The sequence below is a fragment of the Panthera pardus genome, unplaced genomic scaffold (genome assembly GCF_024362965.1).
Source record: "Panthera pardus isolate Hobbes unplaced genomic scaffold, ASM2436296v1 HiC_scaffold_8, whole genome shotgun sequence".
Lineage (NCBI taxonomy): Eukaryota > Metazoa > Chordata > Mammalia > Carnivora > Felidae > Panthera > Panthera pardus.
Window position 1 is genome coordinate 51,567,374 of NW_026527013.1, and position 12,838 is coordinate 51,580,211.

Genomic DNA, 12,838 nt, shown 5'->3' on the forward strand with positions numbered 1-12,838 from the left:
TTTATATCCATTTCATGCTTCTTTGGGTGTTATTATAAATGGTACTGTTTTTTACCTTCCATTTCTGATTGCTCATTGCTACTATATAGAAATACAATTGATTTTTTTATGCAACCAGGTATTTAATGACCTCCTGAATGGCTTATTGGTTCTAGTAGCTTTTTCTGTTGTTTTGCTGCGATTTCAACAACCAGTGGGTCAAAGATGAAATCGGAAGGGAGACAAAAAAATTTTTTTTGAACACGTGAATATGGAAGTATAACATACCAAGACTTATGGGATGCAGCAAAAGCAATCCTAAGGGGGAGATTGTAGTGATAAATACCTGCATTAAAAATAAAGATGGGGCACCTCGGTGGCTCAGTTGGTTAAACGTCCGACTTCAGCTCAGGTCATGATCTCACGGTTTGTGAGTTCGAGCACTGCATCTGCTGTCAGCCCTGAGCCTGCTTCATATCCTCCATCTTCCTCCCTCTCTGCCTCTCCCCAGCACATGAACTCTCTCTCTTTCTTTCTCAAACATAAATAAACGTTAAAAAAAATAAAAAATTAAAATAAAGACAGATCTCAAATAAGCAACCTAACTTTACACCTCAAGGAACTAGGAAAACAAGAACAAAGTAAGCCCAAATCTGATAGAAGAAAGGGGATAACAAAGATCAGAGCAGAAATAAATGAAGCAGAGAATTAAAAAGCAACAGAAAATATCAACAAAGCTGAAAGTTTTTTTTTTTGAAAAGATAAATGTATTTGAAAAACCTTTAGCTAGACTTACCAAGAAAAAAAGAGAGGACTCAAATAAATAAAACTAGAAATGAAAGAGGAGACATTATAACTAATACCACAGAAATACAAAGGATCATAAGAGATTACTGTAAACAATTAAGTGCCAACAAATTGTACAGTCTAAAAAAATGGATAAATTCATAGAAACATACAACCTGCCAAGACTGCCTCATGAAGAAATAGAAACTCTGAAGAGACCAATAATGAGTAAGGATGTTGAACCAGTAATTAAGAATGTCCCAATAAAGAAAAGTCCAGGACCAGATGGCTGCGTGGTTAAATTCTACCAAACATTTAAAGAAGAATTACTATCAATTCTTCTTAAATTCATCTAAGAAGCTGAAGAGTAGGGAATGCTACCAAACTTATTTTATGAGACTAGCATTACCCTGATATCAAAGCCAGCTAAGGATAATACTTGAAAAGTAAACTGTAGGTTAATATCCCTGGTGAATATAGATGCAAAAATCATCCACAAAATATCAGCAAACTGAATTCAACAACACAATTAAAAGGATCATGCACAATCATCACGTGGGGTTTATCTGTGGGATGAAAGGATAACTCTACATATGCAAATCAATAAATATGACACACCACATTAATAGAATGAAAGATAAAAATCATACAATCATCTCAATAGATGCAGAAAAAGCATTTGACAAATTCAACATCTGTTCATGATAAAACCTCTCAACAAATTGGGTATAGGAGGAACATATCTCAACATAATAAAGTCCATATATGACTAACCCACAGCTAACATTATACTCAGTGGTATAAAGGCTGAAAGCTTTCCCTATAAGATCAAGAACAAGACAGTTGTCCCCATTCTCAATACTCCTATTCACCATACTACAGGCAGTCCTAGTCAGAGCAATTAGGCAAGAAAAGCAAATAAAAGGCATCCAAATCAGGGGCGTCTGGGTGGCTCAGTCAGTTAAGCATCTGACTCCTGATTTCAGCTCAGGTCTTGATCTTGGGTCATGAATTCAAGTCTTGCATTGGGCTCCACACTGGGCGTGAAGCCTACTTTAACAACAACAACAACAACAACAACAACAACAACAAAAAGCAAAAGGCATCCAAATCAGAAAGAAAGTAGTAAAATTATCTGTTTGCTGATGTCATGATCTTCTATATATAAAAATCCTAAATAAATAAACTTAAAAAAATACCAAAGACTCCAAAAACTGAGGCACCTGTCTGGGTCAGTCTGCAGAGCATGCAACTCTTGATCTCAAGGCCATGAGTTCGAGACCCACACTCAGGACAAAGTTTACTAAAAACAAACAAACAAACAAAGAGCCTCTAAAACTCTTAGAACTCATAAGCAAATTCAGTAAATTTTCAAGATACAAAATCAACATATGAAATTCAGTCGCATTTCTATACACTAACAATGAACTATCTGAAAAAGAAACATGCAATTCCATTTAACATTAAAAACAATAAAATACTGAAAAACAAATTTAACCAAGGAAGTGAAAGATATATACACCAGAACTACAAGACATTGATAAAAAAAAAAAAAAAATAGAAGAAGACACAAATAAATGGAAAGCTATCTCGTGTTCACGGATTGGAAGAGTTAATATTATTAAAATGTTCATGCTACCCAAAGCCATCTGTAGACCTGTTGGTCCAATGTAGATGTAGATGCATCCTTATCAAGTTTCTGGTGAAGATGTGGAAAAGCAGGAACTCTCATTCATTGCTGGTGGGAATGCAAATTGTACTGCCACTTTGGAAGACAGTTTGGCAGACTCACATAAACATAAATACTCTAGGGGTACCTGGGTGGCTCAGTCAGTTAAGCATCCGACTCTTGATTTCATCAGGCTCTGTGCTGTCAGCACAGAACCTGCTTGGGATTCTCTCCTCTCTCTGCCCCTCCCCTCCCTGGCTCATGCTCTCTCTCAAAATAAATAAACACTTAAAAAAAAATAATCCAGCAATCACACACTTTGGTATTTACCCAAAGGAGTTGAAAACATGTCCACACAAAAACCTGCACATGGATGTTTATAGCAGTTTTATTCATAATTTCCCAAACTTGGAAACAACCAAAAATGTCCTTCAGCAGAGAACTGTATATATAAATTGGTAAGTCCAGACAATGGAGTATTATTCAGTGCTAAAAAAGGAAATGAGCTGCTAAGCCACGAAGAGACATGGAGGAACCCTAAATGGACAGTACTGGGAGTGAAAGAAGCCAATCTGAAAAGACTACATACAGTATGATTCCAACTATATGACATTTGGAAAAGGCAAACTATGGATTCAGGGATTACAGAAATGTTCTACAGAGATATGTTACACTTTGTCCTGCAGGGCCTGTGGGTATCATCAATCCTAGACCAATTTTTTAAATCATTTCTGGGGCGCCTGGGTGGCTCAATCAGTTAAGCATCCAACTTTGGCTCAGGTCATGATCTCAGGGCTTGTGAGTTTGAGTCCCGCATCGGGCTCTGTACTGACCGTTCAGAGCCTGGAGCCACTTCAGATTCTGTGTCTTTCTTTCTCTCTCTCTGCCCCTCCCCTGCTCACACTCTGTCTCTCTCTGTCTCTCAAAAGTAAATAAACATTTAAAAAAATTAAATCAATCAATCAATTGATCAATCAATCATTTCTTTGCTTGGGATGCTAATCCCAAGGACGTAGAATGGAATTCTGACCCTCTTCTCATCTTTACATGTATATCAGAGATTAAGTATTCTTAAGTTAACTTTGTGACTCAACGATGACATCAAGGACCCAAAAATTTCCATCTTTCCACTCTGCTGTCCATCTATAATATTCTTCACCATGGTCGTAAGATGGCTGAAGCAGACATAGCGCTGCCTAGAGAAGAGGAAGGGGGAGTTTCTTTCCATGCATCCCTTGCTATTAGGGAAGAGGACTTTTCTCAGAGTCCCTTTGCAGTCTTTCCCCCAGGTCCCATTGGCCAGGAATGAGTAACCTGCCTATATCCTATCCATGAGAGAGACAGGAAGAGTGAATCTGAGCATTTTCCAGTCTCTCTACTGGGAGGTAAGCTCAGTTGTGATGAAAGAACAAGTAAGAGGAGGAAATGGCTTTTTGGTAGGCCACACATCCAAACATTTCTGTGAATGTGAACTTGGAGAAAAGATATTTTGTCACTAATTCAATTCACCATATTGGTTGAATTCAGTATTACTTTTTCTTTTTTTTTAATATTTATTTTTGAGAGAGAGAGAGAGAGAGACAGAGAGAGTACACACAGGGGATGGGCAGAAAGAGAGGGGGACAGAGGACTGAAGAGGCTCCCTGCTGAAAGCAGACAGCCCAGGACTCAACCTCACAAACCATGGGATCATGACCTGAGCGGAAGTCAGCCATTTAACCAACTGAGCCACCCAGGCACCCCAAATTCAGTATTACTTTTATAAAGAGAATGAAATATGGCTAATTAAAAAAAAATCTTTCCCAGGAATCCAAACCATTTTAACTAACCTCCTAGCAATAACCTCTAGCAAGAAACCAAATCTATTTAGAAAGCCAAACTTATTTGTGCAATAAGGAAAAAGCAAAATGTTGAGGCTTTTAAAACATTTTTACCTTTAATCCCTTCTATGACCCAATGAGATAAATGCCAGTACCCTCATTTTACAGATAAGGAAACTGAAGCCTAGAGAATGGAGTTGACTCACTCAAAGTCACACAGCCTGGAAACCCAGCCGAGCAGGTCTGCCTGGCTCTAAAGTCCATCCGTACACTCTTCTTTGGGCCATTCTTCCTCTTGCCTCCCCATCCCAGTTATTTGTTAAGGATCAGATCTGAAGATCAGGAAAGCAATTTCCTTGACTTCAACTGGGCCTAAGACATTCATCTTGAAGTCAGAAACAATCAGAGTCGGGCATGCTATTAAGTAATCCACCGGACAGGTCCTTGATTAGCAACAGAAGTGAAATTCTGCCAGACTATCTCTGGGGATACCACTTAGTAATACTAATTTGAGGGTAAAAATTAATCTGGCTGGAGAGTTAATTCCCTCCTTGATTCGAGCAGCTGTCCTAAGAGAGATGTCCACTGAGGTATTCAGCTTCCTGGTCCAGATTTTCTGCAGATGAGATTCCAGAAGAGCCAAACTTTCCCACAGCACCTAAACTGCTCTTCACTGGCACTCCAGTCACTGATGTACTGTTTACCCTCTGCCTTCCCTGCAAGGTTGCTAACAGCAAAGTTCATGGATCTCCCCCAACTTGCCCACCACTAACTTCCAGGCCCTGCACAATTCCTGGTACACAGTAGCACTCTGTACAAGCTTATGCAATTAGTTGATTAAAAAATCATGGAAAACACGAGCATTCAGTTATCACCAAATTAAGTTGAACTGTTTATACTCAGGGTTTGCAAAACTCCTAATGGTAAGGTTAGAGCCTTTGAGGGAACCTGCCTCTGTGGTACCTGCTAGTCTTTAAGGATTTTCTGGGAGCAGTCACTGCTGCTCCCTGTCTTTCCTATGCCCCAGATCTGAGGTTGTGGCCCAGGCACTGTTCCCTTGTGCTAGACTTCAGGCTTCCTTCCTCGTAGCCCTCTCCCGGGTGACCACAAAATCCTCCTAGATAGCAGTATTTCCTTAAAACCAGGAAAGAGGGACCCTTGCTCTTGGTCCATGTTTTATGGATATGATATATGGAGCATATATATCACAAACATACATTAAACTTGGGTAAAGAACACACAGACCCTTCTGTTATTGATGATCTGGTGCTTAGTCCTAGAACTGTTCAGTCTATAATCCTACACATCCACTCTCATGACTCAGGGCAAGTTCGTCCATAACTCTAAAGAAAAAAAAATACCACATTCAGATGGTTTTCAGTAGCTTGTGCCACTGCTTACATTCAAGACAGATAGTTTCAGGTCGTAGGGAGGATTTGAGTGGTGGAATCATTTGGATAAGAGAGAAGACAAATCAATTAGTTTGTCAGATTCTTCCCCTTGTCTGAGCATGAATGTAATAGATTCTCGCATGGCAAAACACTGTACCGCCCAGTCGACCATAACTTGCTGCTTTCTGTGTTCCTTTCTCTGGTTCCGAAAGCGCTCAGAAATTACTTCTATATTCACAAGAGTTGCACATGGTATCTGAGAAACATTTTGCAGTACTGACAATTTTATTACTCTTAATTTTACATGCATGTTTGTCTAGATGTAACGTGAACGACATGTGATACCGATTCTCCACACGGGCAATGAGACGGACCCTGGTATTGCAACCAGGGTCACAAATTATGTTACTTTAACAAATTTTCAAACAGTAATTTCAGATTTCTTTAAATGATTTTGATTAAAGTTTTTTTTAATGCTTATTTATTTTGAGAGAGAGAGAGAGATAGCAAGGTGGGGCAGAGAGAGAGGGAGACAGAGAATTCCAAGCAGGCTCCGCGCTGACAGCACAGAGCCCAAAGCGGGACTCGAACTCAAGGAACCGTGAGATCATGACACGATCGGAGCCGAAATCGAGACGTGGATGCTTAAACAACTGAACCACCCAGGTGCCCCTTGATTTTAAAATTTAGCTTTCACTTAGTATAATTATATTTTGCCTTATAATTTTAACAATTTTGCATATTTTAGGAGAAAAAGAACTTTTGAGAAAACATACATGAACAATTAAAATTTTTAATTATAATATTTTACATTTGCCTAAATTATATTTTGGATGAAAATAACTCAAATTTCATGTATTTTGAATAAATCTTTAACCCTATAATTGGGCTCCTGTCAATAGGACACATTACGTGAAAAACCTGACAGAATTATTAGTGATATTTCTGAATGGACAGAAAGAAAAAAAATTACTAGAATCGATACAAAATTATTTATCTTTTTTATTTAAAAAGTTTTTAATGTTTATTTATTTTTGAGAGAGAGAGAGACAGACAGAGCACAAGCAGGGAAAGGGCAGAGAAAGAGGGAGACACAGAATCCAAAGCAGGCTCCAAGTTCTGAGCTGTCAGCACAGAGCACAACATGGGGCTTGAACTCATGAACTCTGAGCTCACAACCTGAGCCAAAGTCAGACGCTCAACCGACTGAGCCACCCAGGTGCCCCCCAGAATTATTTATAAATTATGTATCATTTTATTATTCTATGAACAAAACACTTATACAATTCACAATAATTAAATCCAGCCATCTTCAATATTGTGCTGACTTTCAGTCATAGAAATTGGCTTTATACACATTTTTCAATTTTGACATTACGAAGGTATAGTGTCAAGGTAGGAGGACAGAACATGTTTTATTAAACAGTTTCCCTACCTGATATAACTGTTAAGTATTTATACACATGGTACAGGGTCCTCCATTGGTACTCTTGTCCCAGGTTCTGCACATGTTCTGGGTAAAGCTTCTAGCGGGTTTTTCTGCTTTCACCCTCACTCCAAATCTATTCTCCACATGGAAGCCAGACCATAATTGTTCCAAACAGGTAGAGTCCTTGCCACCCCCCGAACCACCCCCCCTCCCCCCGCTGGAACCTCTCCAGCAGCTCCTCCTTGTCATTTAAATAAATTCTGAATTCCCAGCTTAAGCCTCCAAGCCCACCCTTTCATGAGCTGACTGTTCCCATCTCTCCTACCACTGATCAGCCCTTCTCACCCTCAGCCTTGCCTCTCCAGCTGCCAAAAGCATCCCTTCTCCTTCTCAAACACAGTAAGTTCACTCCTGCCTCAGGATCTTTTCTCTGGCTGTTTCTCCACCCAGAAGGATCTTCACAGATCTTCATGCAGCTCATTCTTTCTCATTATTTAGGTCTCAGTTCAAAAGTTGCCTCCCTCCTGGGGGATCTGGCTGGCTCAGTGGTACAGCGTGCAGACTCTTGATCTCAGAGGCCTCAGAGTTAAGCCCCATGTTGGGCGTGGAGCCTACAATAAACAAACAAGCAAACAAACAATAAAGTAAAATAAAGTAAAATAAAATAAAATAAAATAATAAAAAGTTGCCCCCTTAGAAAGGCTTTGATTTTTTTTCTTCCCACGTGTACTGAGCAATTACTGTGTGCCTGGCACTGTACCAGGTGCTCTATAGGTAAGCCATTTAAATCTTCCAACAACGTAATGAGGCAGGTGCTTTATTAGCTCAGAGAGATCAAGTGACTTGCTCAAGGTCACACAGCTGAGAATTGGTGGTGCTGGGATTTGAACCCAGGCTGCTGAGCCCCATTCTTTTTTTTTTTTTTTTTTAAACGTTTTATTTTATTTTTGAGAGAGACAGAGTGTGAGTCGGGGAGGGGCAGAGAGAGAGGGAGGCACAGAATCAGAAGCAGGCTCCAGACTCTGAGCTGTCAGCACAGAGCCCAATGCAGAGTTTGAATTCACAAACCATGAGATCATGACCTGAACTGAAGTTGGTCGCTCAACTGACTGAGCCACCCAGGCGCCCCAAAATCTTTACTTATTTAAGTCATCTCTACAACCAATATAGGGCTCAAACTCACGATCCTGAGATCAAGAGTTGCATGCTCCTCTGATTGAGCCCCCAGGTGCCCCTAAATAGATCATCTTTTACAAACCTCTCCCAAATAAAATTCTAAATGAAGTTGTTATAGTTGTTGTTGTTGTTGTTGTTGTTGTTGTTGTTTACCTTGAACTAACTTTGAGAATTTCAGAGGGTCTCTGGAACATCTCAAAAAAGATCTGTTCTCTCTCCCTATAAAAAGGGAAATGTTTATAATGCTTATTTGGTTTATTAAATTTTGTTTATTAATAATGCTTATTTGGTTTATTAAATAACAAAGTAAGCATGCCAAATAGGAAGTGATGTTTAACCTTCTTAGTTTATATTTGTATGGGTATGTTATTAACATAAGTGTTCCAGAACTTGTATAAAATTCCTAAAAATCTGATAGGCCCTGGTTTAATGTTACCAGTTATAATTTCAGGTTTCATCTTAAAATGTTTTGTGTCATAGAAACATGTGGTTTTGGAGTGCTGGTGGGGGTCTGGATCTGACGGCCAAAAAAGAATTTTTGAGATGTCTTTGGTGCAAAAAGGTGATTTTATTAAAGCAGGGGGACAGGACCCATGGACAGAAAGAACTGCACTGGGGTTGTGAGGAGTGACTGATTATATACTATGGATTTGGGGGAGGTCAAGGCAAAAGGGAAGTTTTTGAAAGGACTTCCATATGCAAGAGCTTTAGGAGCTAAAGAGGGCTCCTAAGATACTGGAGGCCTAGCTATTGTCAAGCTAAGGTTGTTTTTCCCTCTAGCAAAGCATTAAGACAGTAGGGAGTTCCTGGAGAAGTGTTACACTCAGCCTGCCTCAAGTATTTTTCAATGGGCTGCAGGTTATAAAGAAATTTAATTTTATTTACATTTTCTTCTTGCCTTTGGTACCTACATCACTATGGAGGGAAGGGTGATGTTAGGCTGATGTTAGGAGGCTGAGTCTATGGGTTTCTGGAGGTTAGGCTATTGATAAGATTGCCTTAGATGTCTCATAATTTACTAAGACATATGTAAACTGATGGAGACTCAGGTCCTGCATGACTGTGATCTCTATGACTTAATTGTTTGTTTTTCCGTTTCCTTTGTTCTTGGGCAGACAGGAATGCCTGAGGATCATCACACATATCCCATGGCAGGGAAGAGTTACTAGCTTGTGCTTTGCCCTCAGCTTGCCTTTGGCTCCCTCACCAGAAATAACCAAATTTCCTTGTTGATTCCATCATAATAAAGAATGATCAGGGGCGCCTGGGTGGCTCAGTTGGCTAAGCGTCTGACTTCAGCTCAGGTCATGATCTCACAGTTCATGAGTTTAAGCCCCATGTCAGGCTCTGTGCTGACAGCTCAGAGCCTGGATCCTGCTTTGGATTCTGTGTCTCCCTTCTCTGACCCTCCCCTGCTCACACTCTATCTGTCTCTCTCAAAAATGAATAAACTTAAAAAAAAAAAAAAGAATCTTCAGATCTTTAAGCATGGATATTTTTAAGTCTTTTGTCATTTGCACTCTAATGCTTTTGCAGAAGTGAGTTTCATGGAAAAGACCCCACCAAGTATTCTTGACCATTGACACCACTGCCAAATTATTGTTAGAAATAAGCCCATCGACCCAATCAAAGGAGGGATGCAAAGACTCGGAGCACAGTGAAGTGAGGTTTTAATCAATGTTCTTGCAAGAGCAGTGTCTGGTGGATAGGCACACTCGGTGAAGTTACAGCAATTTATTTCCTAGTATGCAAGTCCCTCCTCTGGTTCATTATTGGCTGATACTACAGAGGTTTACAGCCTTACCCAGATGTCACCTATGCCCATGTAAGGCGAAAACCTGTATGATTGGAGTAAATGTATATTCCCTGAGGTGATGCAGAGACTCCTCCCTTTGTTCTTTCACAGATGCCCATTGCAAAGACAACAAAAATAAGCCCATGAAACAGGGGAAAAAGGACGAGGAGGTGAAGTGTCTAAGGGCTTGGGACTTCATTGTGGTGGGTGGGGTTTATACATATTTCCAATAGGTTGTAAACCTACTAGTAACTAGACAGCACAGCTTTTATTTGGTATTTCTGAAAGCTAATCTTCTCTCTTACTTCTCACAGGTATCAAAAGTTGGGTGCATATTTCACAACTGAAGAAGGCCACATCTGACATTTGGTCCTGCGTGAATGCTGAAGACCTCAAAATCAAATTGACTAGGAGGAGAAGTAGCTGAAATCAAGGTAGACTGCTTTTTCCCAAGAAGTTAGATTGATGAGGGAGCATAAGGTAAGCTGACCTCCTTCCCCCACCCCAGGGGGGGATAGTGTGGCATTTCTCAGGCACTCCTGGCTGCCCTAAAGCTAAGAGAAGGAGAAGACAAATGATTAACTGATAAGAGATCACAAATAGGACCTGACCCTCCATAAGTCTTAGTATATTATGAGAAAAAGGCAATCTTACCAATAGCCTAACCCCCAGAAACCCATAGACTCAGTTTCCTGGAGCCCCAACATTACCCTCCCCTTCATAGTGATGTGAGGAACAAAGGCAAGAAGGAAATGGTAGGTGAAATTAAATTACTTTGTAACCTGTAGCCCATTGACAAGTACTTGAGACAGGCAGAGAATAACATTTTTCTAGGAACTCCAAGTCCATAGTATATATAATCAGTCACTCCTCACAACCCCAGTGCGGCTCTTTCTACCCATGGGTCCTGACCCCACGCTTTAATAATATCATCTTTTTGCACCAAAGACATCTCAAGAATTCTTTCTTGGCCGTCAGCTCTGGCCCCTCACCACTCCAAAAACTGCATCAGGATCTAAGACATTTCTTTCCATTCCTCTTTCCCTTTCTGACCATTCTTTTCCTAATTCTTACAGTATAAAGGTCTTTATTATAGTGTCTTTCTTGGATCAGATGGCTCCCCCAAATGTAGGGCAACAATCAGGTGGAAGTTGGTTGTACTGGTCATGAAAGGATTAACTCAAGGCAAAACAAAGGAGATAAAAGTTTATTGAATATACCACAAGGAAGCAGCAGGTAGGACATCAGAGGAGAGACTGTCTACAATGAGACAGTGGGTGGGGATTGTTTTTAAAGGAGGAAGGTGAGGAAGTCTGGTGATCTATGGAATTTTCCCATTTTTGTTTAACTGTGTCTGGTAGTAAGTAGCCCATTGCGTAGTTAGGGTCTATGGATCTTTTGAAGCGGGTCCTCTGATGGGCCAGTCTGTATTCAGCCAGAGGGTCACCGTGGGCCATTTCTACATTCCATTTTTCAAGTCTGTTTGCCTAAAAGCAGCCTCTACATTTTGATTCTTTTCTTCACCTTTTACCTTCTGTAAAAATTTCTGCCTGTAAAGACAATGCCACTGTGCACATATCTCAGGCCATTATAAAGGAAGGTAAATCAACTGTTGGATTTGCTATGCTGCTGGTAATCCTATATAGTTCTTTCTGCTTGTGACAAACTTCTTCCTGATTTCCAATGCCTCAGTTTCTCCAGAACAATGTTGCTAGATAAACACCTCTGGGGAAGTGGAGACATGTGAAATACACAAAATACGTAAACAAGTCAACTGGCTTAAAGAAGTATCTTCAGGAGTGCCTGGGTGGCTCAGTCAGTTAAGTGTCCGACTCTTCATCTTGGCTCAGGTCATGATCTTGCAGTTCGTGGGTTCGGGCCCTGCATTGGGTCTCACATTGGGTTCTGTGCTGATGGTGTGGAGCCTGCTTGGGATTCTCTCTCTCCCTCTTCTCTGCCCCTACCCTTGTCTCTCTCAAAATAAATAAATAAATTTAAAAATTAAAAAAAAAAGAAGTATCCTCAATATTCTAGCTGCTTTAGATCATGAATATTGTTTGGCTGGTAATAATTATTATTGTCTCCCTACACGCTACATTCTCTCAAAGTTTTAAATGCATGTGTGCAGCCATTGGTCATCCACCAAATGATCTCTCTCCAACTGGAATGACAACAGAGAACAGAAGGATGAAACCAGTTCCAAGAATACAATCCTGACATCATCTCTTGTGTATATTATACTGAGACCTGTAGAGACAATGGTAACTAAGAGTCACACTAATACTGATTTTTTTTTAAAAAAAAATCAAACCATTCAAGGGAATGATCAAAAAAGGGGAAGGGGGAATCAATTTTTAGGCCCAAGGTACAGTCATTCCTGCCTGGGGTACCAGGTTAACAAACTGAAACTCAGATAACTTTCATGTCCCTGTAAATACTCTGCTTGACCAGAAACACATTAGATTTAGCCAATCCCCAAATGCCAAGCCTGAAAGAGGACTTCAACTCTCTCCATTTTGACTTCAAACTTTCTAATTGATTAAATTCTTCTTTCCAGTTTATTACACAACTCAAGCAAAAGACCCTGCAGACAAAGTATCCACTTATGGGAACCAAAACTACCTCCTGAAGCAGTAAGGACTGCCCTGAGCCAGCCAGATCCCACCCATGACAATGCTGGACCACACCTTTACTGCCTTAGGTACCCACCGAACTTTGTCCCACATTTTCCTTATATAAACCTGGAAATACTTTCAGCACTTCGAGAGTCTTTGAGATCTTTGAGATGCTAGT

The 12,838-nt window shown here is 40.2% G+C and overlaps 1 long non-coding RNA gene across 1 annotated transcript in view; it reads left to right on the plus strand.

Annotated features, from left to right (window-relative positions):
* LOC109254397 (uncharacterized) overlaps positions 1–12,838 on the plus strand; it is a 37,087-nt gene extending 24,249 nt beyond the window's left edge. Inside the window, exons 2-3 of the long non-coding RNA XR_002074779.2 lie at positions 10,360–10,525; positions 12,603–12,838. This is a non-coding gene — a long non-coding RNA (uncharacterized LOC109254397). The remainder of the gene's footprint in view (positions 1–10,359; positions 10,526–12,602) is intronic.